At 36.9% G+C, this 12,126-nt stretch overlaps 1 pseudogene; it reads right to left on the minus strand.

Annotated features, from left to right (window-relative positions):
* Positions 1-9,898: 9,898 nt before the first annotated feature.
* On the minus strand, positions 9,899-11,628 carry LOC140835443 (large ribosomal subunit protein uL29-like; annotated as a pseudogene).
* Between the last annotated feature and the right edge of the window lie 498 nt (positions 11,629-12,126).

The following is a 12,126-nucleotide window of genomic DNA, read 5'->3' on the forward strand; positions in this document are numbered from 1 at the left end:
GTGATACATATAAATAGTGGCATCGCATGTACCATTGGAAAACTCCTTCTCCAATGTATATCTAATACTCTGACAAGAAATTCCACGCACTATTATTTGATCAGATCACATATGATATCAACATCGTAAGTGAGCGGTGAATCCCCGAATACAGTTCACTGGCTCCTATATGTGTCGCAACTGTACCCAACCTCGCCACCTGATGACTCTCCTGGAGCCGGTAAACGAGTCAAAGCACAGCCCTAGCATATCGAGCCTCAGTGTTGTCCCGGGTCGTAAGGACTAAAGGTGTACAATCACAACCACAGACTTATCTTTTTGATGAATGATAACCACTTGGAATGTCCGAGGGAGGATTGTTCAGTATAATCATCATATGACTACCTATCTGCATGTTTGGACATCTCTATGCCCTTACCAAGAAACTGTTAGAGTAGGTGCACGTCGAGCCAAGTGTTGGCCGACTGTTCACGATGAAACTCTTTGTATTAAACGATCTTTATTTTAATAATATTTGAATTTATTAATTTGGCGCATCTTTATCTTTATACCCATGCGAGTTGCATAGATAAAGTCCTTGAATATACAAATAGTAGAAAGAATATGAGATGCTCATATGATGAGTATCATGAAACTCATATTTGTAATACTGTATATTCTAAACGGTTCCTAGTCGATTCAGCTGCCACTAAGAAGGATATAGGCCGCTCGAGTTAGAGACTAGTATCTGCGATGTGAGTACCATGTTTCATTGGTAGGGGACATTGTGATGTCCGAGCATGCAGATAGGTGCTCCTTGTAGAGTGCACTGAACAACCCTCTATAAAGGACTTTCCAAGTGGTTCTCACTTATCGAGTGGAAAAGTCTTAGTTTATGGTTGTACACCATTAGTCCTTATGACCCGGGACAACATTGAGACTCTATGTGCTAGCGTTTCACTTTGACTTGTTTACCGACTCTTATGGGGTCATCAGGTGGCAAGGTTGGGTGTTACGGCGAAACACATAGGAGTCGATGCATTGTAGTCGGGGATTCACCGCTTACCTACGGGTATGGATATCCTATGTGTTTTTCATGTATGTGTGGGTTGAAATCTCTGATCAGAGTATGGTGGTAATTATGAAAGGGGTTTCATAGATTACACCATCGATGCAACCACAACATGACACATAGTATCGATTCATTGACAACTCTCGATAAACCAATAGTTGTCGAATCGGTCGGGATATATGAGTTGAAGGGACCGTACTGTACGCTAACCATAATTGAATGGTTCTTGCAGGCACTATCATGTGATACCTAGGGAATCACGTAAGCGATGCTGCTAGGCGTTTAACGTGATTGGTTGGGTACTATCAGACTTGAGTTCTGACGTTCTTACTATCAAGGAGTTGACAAGTAAGAATGGAGCAATAGGGGTATGCTCGAATAAGGAAATGTTTAGTCCGAATCACATGGAGATGTGAACCCACGGCTAGTCGTATCAATGAACCATTGAGGGCCACACAAGTACTTGCTTTGTAAATCCCGATGAGAAGTGAAATAGTTCAATGTGTTGAACGGCTTATAAATGTGTTTATAAGCGTAAAGAAAAATAGAAGTATGACTTCTAAGAGAGAAACATAAATTTTAATTTATGGAAGTGTTCCTAAGATTAAAATTTGGCCAAGTAAATAATGTAGTTGAAAATTGTGATTTTCATAAACATTATTGTGGACTAAATTAAATTAATTCAAGTGTTGAATTAATTAAACACTAGTGGACCTAGTAGAGTCTAAATAATTAAATTAATTCAAGTGTTGAATTAATTAAATAATATTGAGTCTTGAAGAGCTCAATTAAAATAATTATTTAACTAGTGTGACTTGAATAAATTCAAGTAGTATTTAATTAATCTCAAATGTGTTTGAGATAATTAAAATTTAGTCTATGGTTTTTAATGTGTTAAAAACCATATAATATATGTGAGACATGCTAGGGTTTGCATGCTTGGGAGGTGAAGAGTCTTGGTTATTTTTTATTAAAAAATTCAAAAGGCATGCACCTTTTCTCCCAACTTTTCCAACACCCAAGACTAGACTTCACACTCTCATTCTCACCTCACCTTGGCCGAAACTCGAAGGTCTTTTCTCTCAAAATTTTTCTTCTTGTTTTTGTTCTTCAATTTGTTGGAGAACAAAATTTCTCTTTGAAAAATCCTCAAGTTTTTCTAGTGCAAAACTTGAGGGGATTTACCTTGTTAAGTGGTGGGCCTAATTCTTGAAGGGGAAGGAAGCTTGTAGACTTGTCTTGCCAAAGAAGAGCTTAGTTGCTAGTCAACTAAGTTGGAGCCATCATCAACCTTTTAAGGTTGATAGGTAAATCACTTGAACATCCTATGTATGTGATTATTTTGCAAATATTCCATGAAAACCAAGGTGGCCGAAAATTCTATGCTTATTTTAAGTTTTTTTACTTCCGTTGCGCTTCCGGCCACCGTAACCGGTCCGCTTTCAAGTGGTATCCGAGCTATGGTTACGGTTTTTGTGTAATATTTGCATAATATTATGTTGAGATCGATTTCTAACCGCTTGAGAATTTTTGTGCATAAAAATTACAAGGGCCGAAATTTTACAACAAAAAAAAAAAGTGTTTCGGGCAGCTTGCTGCTGCCCATGAAGTCTCGGGCTGCCCGAGAATTTCGGGCAGCATATGAAGGCTGCCCGGAAAATTCCAGTTTTAAAATAAAAATTTTTTTTTTTGATGCCGGAATCCGGCGACGGCAATGACGGCTAGGGTTACCAAAAGGTGTTTTGGTTAACCCAAGTGTCATGGGCCTTGTGTTGTTGGGCCATTAGATGGTCAACATATTTTGTGAAATTTAAATGGGCCTAAGTATTTTTGTGAAAAATGAGTTTTGGGCCCTTAAGTTTAAATTTACAATTGTTGCACATATTTTCTCATAAAATAAATAATTGAAGTATGACTTTAATTATTTATAGTAAATTGTGATTTACAAGAAATTCGATTATAAATAAATTAATTTGAAAGTAGACAAAGGAGTTTGTATACTTTGTTAATTTAATTTATAATTGTGGCGGTTAGTGATTGGATCAAGATATATAATATTGGATCAATTAATTATAGTGATAATTAATTGATGGTGTATGATATGTGATATTATGCATGAAGGATGATCAAAAGCTCAAGCCCAATTTGCTAGGTGTATGCTAGGATATTTGTGTTGTATGATTGTAATAATTATCAATTTAAAGTGGGCTTGGTTTATGGCTCGTTCCCACCCCATGAGATGTATCCCTATGTGCCATGGATATTTAATTGTAAATATTAGAATAGTGGAAGATCAAGATTGGAAGATGGTGGCCTTGGTGATTATGAAGATCGAAGACATGTAATAATGGATGCTAATGTAATAATTTAGTTGCATTGCATCCCTTGCATTTACCCTAGGATTGGACCTAGGCCCGTGTTTAGCTCACACGGGCCATTAGTATTGGGGCAATTGATCATCCTTGTACTGTTTTCTATTTATAATATATGCATGATATGTTATAAATAATGAGTATGTGCGTTATTATTATTATAATAACAAAGTTGCATGAATCCGGAAAACATACGATCAAACATGGCGAGCTTTTAAAATAAAATTAATGATGAGACCTTTCAAAATTAAAAAACCCTCATTTTGAATAAGATTCAAAATTAATATCAAGTCCGAAAAGGGGAATTATAAATTTGTTTATAATTTCCTTGTCTTGCATCGACAATGGATGCATGATGAACGCTACCCGTACTCGGGGCTCGGCTCATATTATTGAGGGGGCCCTGGGTGCCGGAAAGCTGTGACATCCATTGACATGGTGATGTGAACTATGTGGAACTCCATGATTTCGGCTCATATTATTTAGGGAACTCATGGCGACCGTCCATTAAAGTTCAATATCGATGGGTTAGGCTTGACACGTAAAGATGAACGACGTCATATTATTGGGTCCTAATCAAACGTGAGACAAAAGTATACGTAGAGGGTTGCATGGCGATGCAATTGGAAACTACCTTTTAGGAATTGTGATGGCCGATATTATTCGGGATCACAATTCGCTAATTGGACCTTACGTACCTACTGAGGAAAGTGTTTCCCGTTTTCACTAGAGGGTAGTGAAAATGTCAAAAACAGTGGGAGCGATAATTTATAAAGTAAAAGTCCAAACTTTATATCTTATTAAATATTTTAAAATAGTCATTAACATTTATCTGTTTACTTTTCAGTACAAATCTTTGACAATGTCATCAATTCGCAACCCGTTTTCCGTTATTCTCGAAAAAAACGTTCTAACCGGACCTAACTATATCACTTGGCTAAGAAATCTAAAGATTGTCCTAAACTCGGAGAAAATTGCATACACACTGACTGAGTCGCCCCCTGCTGAGGCTCCGACCAGCTGCACTCCTGAGGAATTGCAGACCTACAAGGATTGGTGCGACCATGACTTGAAGGCGAGGTGTTACATGCAGGCTTCGATGAACGATGAGCTGCAAAGGCGATTCGAGGATGCAAAGAATGCTGCTGACATTCATATGCACCTCAAGGAGCTCTTCGGTGAGCAAACTCGGCCTTGAGGCTTGCCACAGTAAAGGAGCTCATCACTTTACGCATGCGAGATGGGACTTCGGTCCATGAACATGGCCTAAAGTTGATTGGGCTCGTGGACAAGTTTGTTGGCATGGATTTGATCTTGCCATCGGAGTTGACCACGGATGTGCTGCTGCTGTCGCTGCCTAGCTCTTTCGATCCTTTTGTCGTGAACTTCAATATGAACAAGCTCGAGCCCAGCCTTGAAGAGTTGGTGAACATGCTTGTGACCTTTGAGTCCACCATCAAGAAGGAGAAGCCGGTTCTTTATGTGGGCTCTTCATCTGGCACGAAGACCGGTCCACCTGGGAAGGGAAAGAAGCGTTCTTTCAAGCGCCCCAAGAAGAGCGAGCCCTTGAAGAGGCAGACTCCGAGTCCCGTAGTGGCAGCCGCGCCAGCCAGGAGGCTGAGAAGACAGTTGACATCTGTCACCACTGCAGAAGCCTGGACATTGGAGGCGTAACTGCAGGGAATATCTGCTCAGAAGGGTTTCTGGCAAAGGTATGTTCTACATTGAAGTAAATATCTCTATTAACTCTACTTCTTGGTATTAATACCGGCTGTGGCTCACATCTCTGTAATGATTTGCAGGTGATGGGAAGAAGTAGGAAGCTCAGAGAAGGTGAGACCTTCTTGAGGATGTGCAATGGGCAAGGGTTGCTGGCCAAAGCTTTGGGAGATGTTTATTTATGTTTAAACAATGATTTTAAGTTGGTTTTGAGAGATGTTTTATTTGTACCAGACTTGATTAAAAACATTATTTTCCATTCCTATGCTTGATATTAATGGATTTTCTTGTTTATTTGGCAAGGTTTTGCAATATTTACAAGACTGAATGTTTAGTTGGTACCGGTGAACTTGAAAAACAATTCTCTATACCTTAAATTAAAAGATATTCCACTTAACAATGTCCAAACGATAACAACAACAAATAAGCGCAAACAAGATACTCTTAATTCCACGGCACAATTATGGCATGCTCGATTAGGTCATATTTCCCTAAGAAGGATGAACAAGCTAGTGGGAGTTGGCATGTTTGATATGTCCGATATTAATGCTCTCACGACTTGTGAATCCTGTCTAAAGGAAAGATGACCAAAATTCCCTTTAAGGGCCATGCGGAGCGAGCCAAAGGGTTATTGGATTTGATCCATACCGATGTGTGCGGTCCGCTTAGCATCACCACTAAGCATGGACATGCCTACTTCATCACCTTTACCGATGACCATTCGAGGTATGGGTATGTGTATTTGATGAAATACAAGTCTGAAGCCTTTGAAAGGTTCAAAGAATTCAGAAGTGAAGTAGAGAAACAATTGGGACGAAGCATCAAGACACTTCGATCGGATCGAGGTGGTGAGTACTTGAGTGCCGAGTTCCAAGAGTATCTTAGAGAGAATGGGATTCTCTCGCAGTGGACTCCGCCCGCTACACCACAGTTGAATGGTGTTTCGGAGATTCCAATTGTGTTGCAACACCTTCTGATGATTTTTTGAAGTCTACATATAACGTCATATAATAAACGTAAGAATTAAGATTGCTCATGTGTTGTGGCTAAAACTTAGTGGGGTCTCACACATATAGATCATGTGGCAGGTGTGTGACTTTTTCCTTAGAAAATGGGGCCTTTGGTCATTTTTACTTTTCAGACATAACTCACATTTTCCAGATAGTTTGTGCCGACAATTCAACCGGATTACTATCACAACTTGCAACATCATTATTTGGGAGCATAATGTCTAACTTGACGTTTCATAAGTATGCTTCGTTTAGACTATCTTTTTTTTTCTTTTGTATGCTACTGGACATCTGCATAAACTTGACTTCTTTAGGTGTCATCTTTATTTTAAGTTTTAGACATTGTTTTCTAATTCATCTGTTCAATTAAATATTTTTCTTGTAATATTGGAAACCTTTTAGCAAAAGAACAAAAAATCCATCTTTTACCCAAAATAAATATAAATGGAAATTAATATTTTAACCACATCCTAAACAATTGAAACACGTCTAAAAAACTTAAAAACTATCGTTTAATATCAAATAAACTATATCATATGGCTTTCGCAGCAACCCTTACTACTCCATATACATCTTAGAAAGGTCTCACCATCATCTAGCCTCCTATTTTGGTCATCATATGGTAATATTTTGAATGACGAGAACCATTCCAGTATCTAAAGACAAAAATTAAGTTGAATTGAGATATTTATTTCCATATAAAAGCTCAATTCCAGACGCTCCTGGTTGGATATTCTTGTAGTTGCGCTTCTAGCTTCCAGTTTCCAGGGCATAGTAGATGCAACATCTTCTGACTTGTCCCGGACTTTGTGGGCTCTTTAGCACAACACTTGGGAAGCTTACTTTCTTTTTTTGGGGTTTTGCTTTTCTGTGAAGAGAAGAACAGTTCTTTTTCCTTTCGTTTTTTCGACTATTTTTTTGTCCCAGATGACGAGCTCACTAAGAAAACATTTTTTTTATTTGGTGTCCGATTCATATATGTGTAAGCGATGACTAGTTTTTTCAAGTTAGCCCTCTATATTATCATTTTGAAGTTTCACCAAAAACCCATCAAATGATTTCGACAGTGATTAGATTATTCAGTAACTATGTGAGTAATCCTTTGAGTACTCATAGTGGCATCAATGAGTGTACCAGAGAAATAGTTATTTTCCAAGACCAAGCTCATACTCGGACGAGATTTCTTGCCATAGAATATCCACGAGGCCCATAATAGCGTTTAACCCCAAATACAAACATCTGGCTTTTAACGTGTGTCAATTCAACACTCAAATCTCCTTATTGATGACGCTCAATGAGTCGGTTAAACAAGTCAACAGTACAACCAAAGTAATGCAGAGCCTCTATGTTAACTTGGTACAAAGACTAATGATAGCCACCATATACCACGGACTAATACTCGATAGTGTCTAACAACTTGAAAGTCATAGGGAGATGTTTTAGTCACAAATCATATGATGCCTCCCTCTGTATTATTAGACATCTCCAATGCTAACCAATGAAACAAACTATAACAAACATCACATATGATAAGTTTTAGAATTTGAACGACCACTTTTGATAATCCTATTTGTAGCACTGAATGTCGACTAGGAATGAGTTTTAGAATAATAAGATAACTAATATGTGTTTCATGAAACATGAAATTTACGACCTAATTTTAACAATAGTATATATTCTAAGTCTTTTATCCTATGTAGCTTTTGCATTGAGATCCAGATAATAAATGTCATTTTCAATAACTAAATATTATTAAAAACAAATATCGTTTTTATTACATAATAAGTCCATAAATTTCAACCCCTCTCCAAATTGATTTGTTGAACAAATACTCTTAACAGAATATTTTTTTGAGGTTAGGATATAATGGGTGAGTGTCGTTCATGATCAAATACTTTCAAAAATTGATTCCCTAGTGCATCAGGATCCATTTTCATATACTATAAGAATAAGACCACGTTTTCCGTATTACGACTCACACCCAAAACTCCTGATAGAACTCAAAATCATATATGTTAAAAACAAATCCACCAATTTAAGATTACACTCAAATATCATATATAGAATTTACCTAAGATCTCAAAGACATCTTCAAAAGATTTGACTCTTAATCAATTACTATAACAGGGTGATAAACCACTACTACAAATTTCTTTGACGCACACGCCACCCAAGAATCGAATCTAGGAACTAAGGTATAATGGCCCTGCTTTGATGACAAAAGGAAAAATCCATGATGAGTCTTACAAAAGCCTTCACGAAGAATAGAAGGTCACATGCCTCAGTATTTTATGAATTGGGTCAGAATTTTTACCCAAACCCAACCCGACCCAAACGATTAGATTCGGATGAGATGCCCTTTTTTACTACCTCGTACCTTTCACAAGACATAAGATAATACCCAAGAGACCAAAGTAATTCATATAGAGGAAGAATGTTACTTTAAAAACAAAAAATAGCAGAATATTCTAATATAGTATACTTCTACATACTAAAAATATCTTATGTCATGACAATGGTTTTGACCTTCTGTCCAATTAGATGTAACCATTTTTGTCATGTTGATTTAGTCAAATTTCCCGTAGTACTTTTTTGAACTATATATTACTTAAATTTTATTATATAAAATGTTTTTAGGTTATATATGTTATTTTTAATTTTAAAAAATTAAAACATGTGACCTGCCGTCACTTTCTGAATATTATCGTCAATGTATATCACAAATTCAAACGATGGATCGACAGATATTCTACAATAAGAAGATTACTAATAAATTAATAATATCTCAGTCATGGCGTTCTGTCCCCCAACCAATCATTTGACCATGAACTTTGATTTTAAACTTTGTAGATTTTCCTTTAAGATTTATTTCTACAAATTATCTATTATGATCTCAAGTCTTGATATAGTTTAAACCTAATTTTATTTCTAGCATGAATAACATGTAATAATTTCAATTCATAGCTTGCAATCTTAATAATTTTTAATCTAATAGAATTCTAATGTTTTTTGTTTCTACTTTGCCTCTCTCACAAACCTACCAAAATAGCTAATCAGTTCCTAAAAAATACACAATTTACTTCTTTCTTCTTATCTTTTTTCCTAACTGGCCCCATACCAACAAATCCTTTTGAATTGATGAAAAAAACCATTTGAACTGTCTATCGAACTCGGCCTCGTCTTATCCCCTCCCCTGTCAAAATTAACTTGTGGTATGCCATGTTAGCACCAACCATCAAATATATTACTTGATCTAAATTCAATGCAACAAGTCAAAAAAGGAGATGTGTTTTTTAATTCAGTAGCGCAAATCTTTGACTAAAAATATAGAGAGGCTCTGTTTCCAACTAGGACATGAACTAATCCAAGTCAATTCTAATGATCTATGATTCTACTCGAAACTAAGAACCCAAATGTTCAGTTGAGCATGTTTGAAATGTTCCCAAGTTCAAATTAAGCTTCTGTTAATAGACTCCTCGCCGAGTCTTTAAAGCATATGCAGATCTTAAGCAATATACCAAAGGCATGAATCCCATAATTCAAGTTTTCACCCCCAATGAATTCTGATGCTAAAATCCTAAACCTTAACAAATCGAACCGACACTTGACTCTAACTCAATCGTGTACTCCAATACAAAATAGTTAAAGTGTGCGAACGAACGATTCTAATCATTAATTCTAATTTTTGATGGTGCATAAACCGAACCAACTTCGAGTCTCTTGGCCTTTTGAAATTGAATGAAAATTTACATACTTGGAAGTAAATGAAATTTAACTTTAGAAGCGTAACTTTCGATGGGGAAGTACATATCTTTCTTCTTCTTACTTTTTCTGTCTCACAAGATGCCTGAAGAAATGACGCAAATAATAAGTTAACAAGTGAGGGAGTAACTTGAAATTACTTCTAGTTTAAACACCCCGAATTCGGAGGTTGTGCACTGAATATAGGAAAGACAATAACACCCGAATCATAGTAACAATTCACTCTCTAGTGCTACCTGTCACCTATTGTACTCTCGCTCAACATTGATCAAGATTTAAGGGATAGTGCATCCTAATATGGTTTTGGGGTGTACTGACCACCCAACCAATATCCAAAGCAGACATTTCCTCAAACGCACATTCTGGGTACTCAGGTTTTCCTTCTAATCAATATAAGATTCGGGAATTTAATGAACAGAATAATTACGATTTACGGGTGACCCCAGACATAGATTATGTTGCAAAAAAACTTTTTTTACAGTGAGAACTCATTTAAAACTTGATTTGACTTGTAACTTAATGGGTAACCACGAGTCTAATGTTTGAGATACTTGTTTCAAAGTGTACAGAACTTGCAAACCTACTTTCCATTTGAATGTAAAGCAACAACAAATTGAGATAGCAAATATACACTTGATAGGTCAAATAGCGAGAAACCCAATCTTGGCTTGCAGATGTGACAACGCACACAATGTTACTTAACACAGATGCTACCAGTAAAATCATGGCCTTTGAAAGAGAACACTGACATCATATCATTTACATGGCAAAATATTCCAAACTTTAGCTCACAACAGTACAGGCCATCGTAACAATCAGCAAAGATTTAGACGCTAGTGCTTTTTTCCGATAGGAACGAAGCATGCAAAGTCCAAGTAAAACTTTAAAAGGTTTCTTGTTTTAATCTAAACAATTTTCCTTTCCCGTTTAACAATCTATGCAATTTACTAATTAAAGAATTATGCTGCATCGTTATGAGTCAACTGAAGCCGCTCTAAATTAAGAGGACGATTTAACTGAATAAAGGTTGCAACTTAAACCTTTAAAACTTTTTCAGCAACCTCGATTACAATCCTTCATGCTCACACCCAAAATTCTTAAGAAACTCAGTGCTTTATCAACAGCTAACAGGTGATGCAACGCTCAAAATGCCAATTTCAAGAATATACAAAATCATTGATAAATAGATTTGGAAAGTCAACAAACGTAAATTTATGAGAAAATTCTAATTCACCAAGCGTTGACGATAAGATAATTTTGAAATTCCAATCCAAAAACAAGCTTTTGGCATAAGATAATTATGAGAAATTCCATCCAAAACACAAGCGTTGGCACAAGATACAAATATTAAGTCAGATAAAAGCACATATACAGTCAAAACAAGAAGACATTGCAAACCTGGTTCTTTGGTGAGGCGGGAGGCGGGCGCGGCGGATGGCCACCGTCTTCTTGGGGCGGAGATCGATAGCAAATACTTCTTGTTCTTGTAACTTCCCTAATCGCAGACTTTCCGCTTCTGAGAAATCACAGTCATCACCTGGGCCAATCGACGCCTCACCACCTTTATCTCGACAGCTTATTAGTTCGCCCCATGACTTTTCCGCACACAAGCAACGCTAGCTCAGCCTTCCAGATCCTTCAGCTGCGCCAAACCCTCCGCCTTCCCTTCTGTCCTCAATTCTTGCACCTTAATCCTCGCTAAAATCAAACACATACCAATACGGTTGATTAGTCTTAAAAAAACATCGATACAAACTAGTTTTCCCTCTTGATTTCAAATGTATTCGTTGTCGATACCCATTCGAGATTCTTCCTCCTTCATTTTCTCACGTGCCAGGATTACGAGGAGATGAAACTGAATGCATAAAACCCTACAGTAGCTCTAATATGCGCTCTTGGGCCAACAGTGTGCTGGTTTTAATTGGGCTTTCTGTTTCGACCATGGCAAGTTGGTTTTAATATCACCAATGAGAACATTTTTGTCTTACCACGGCCCAAAATCACGGCAAAAATTTTCTGTAAACGATCTCACGGGTCGTATTTTGTGAGGTTGATTCTATTTGGGTCATCCATGAAAAATGATTATTTTTTATGCTAAGAGAATTAATTTTTTATATTGTGAATATCGGTAGGATTGACATGTTTTCCACAGATAAAGATTCGTAGACCCGTCCTCAAAAGAGACCTACTCAAATCTAAATTCATAAATCAT

Source organism: Primulina eburnea, chromosome 6, assembly GCF_022965805.1.
Source record: "Primulina eburnea isolate SZY01 chromosome 6, ASM2296580v1, whole genome shotgun sequence".
Lineage (NCBI taxonomy): Eukaryota > Viridiplantae > Streptophyta > Magnoliopsida > Lamiales > Gesneriaceae > Primulina > Primulina eburnea.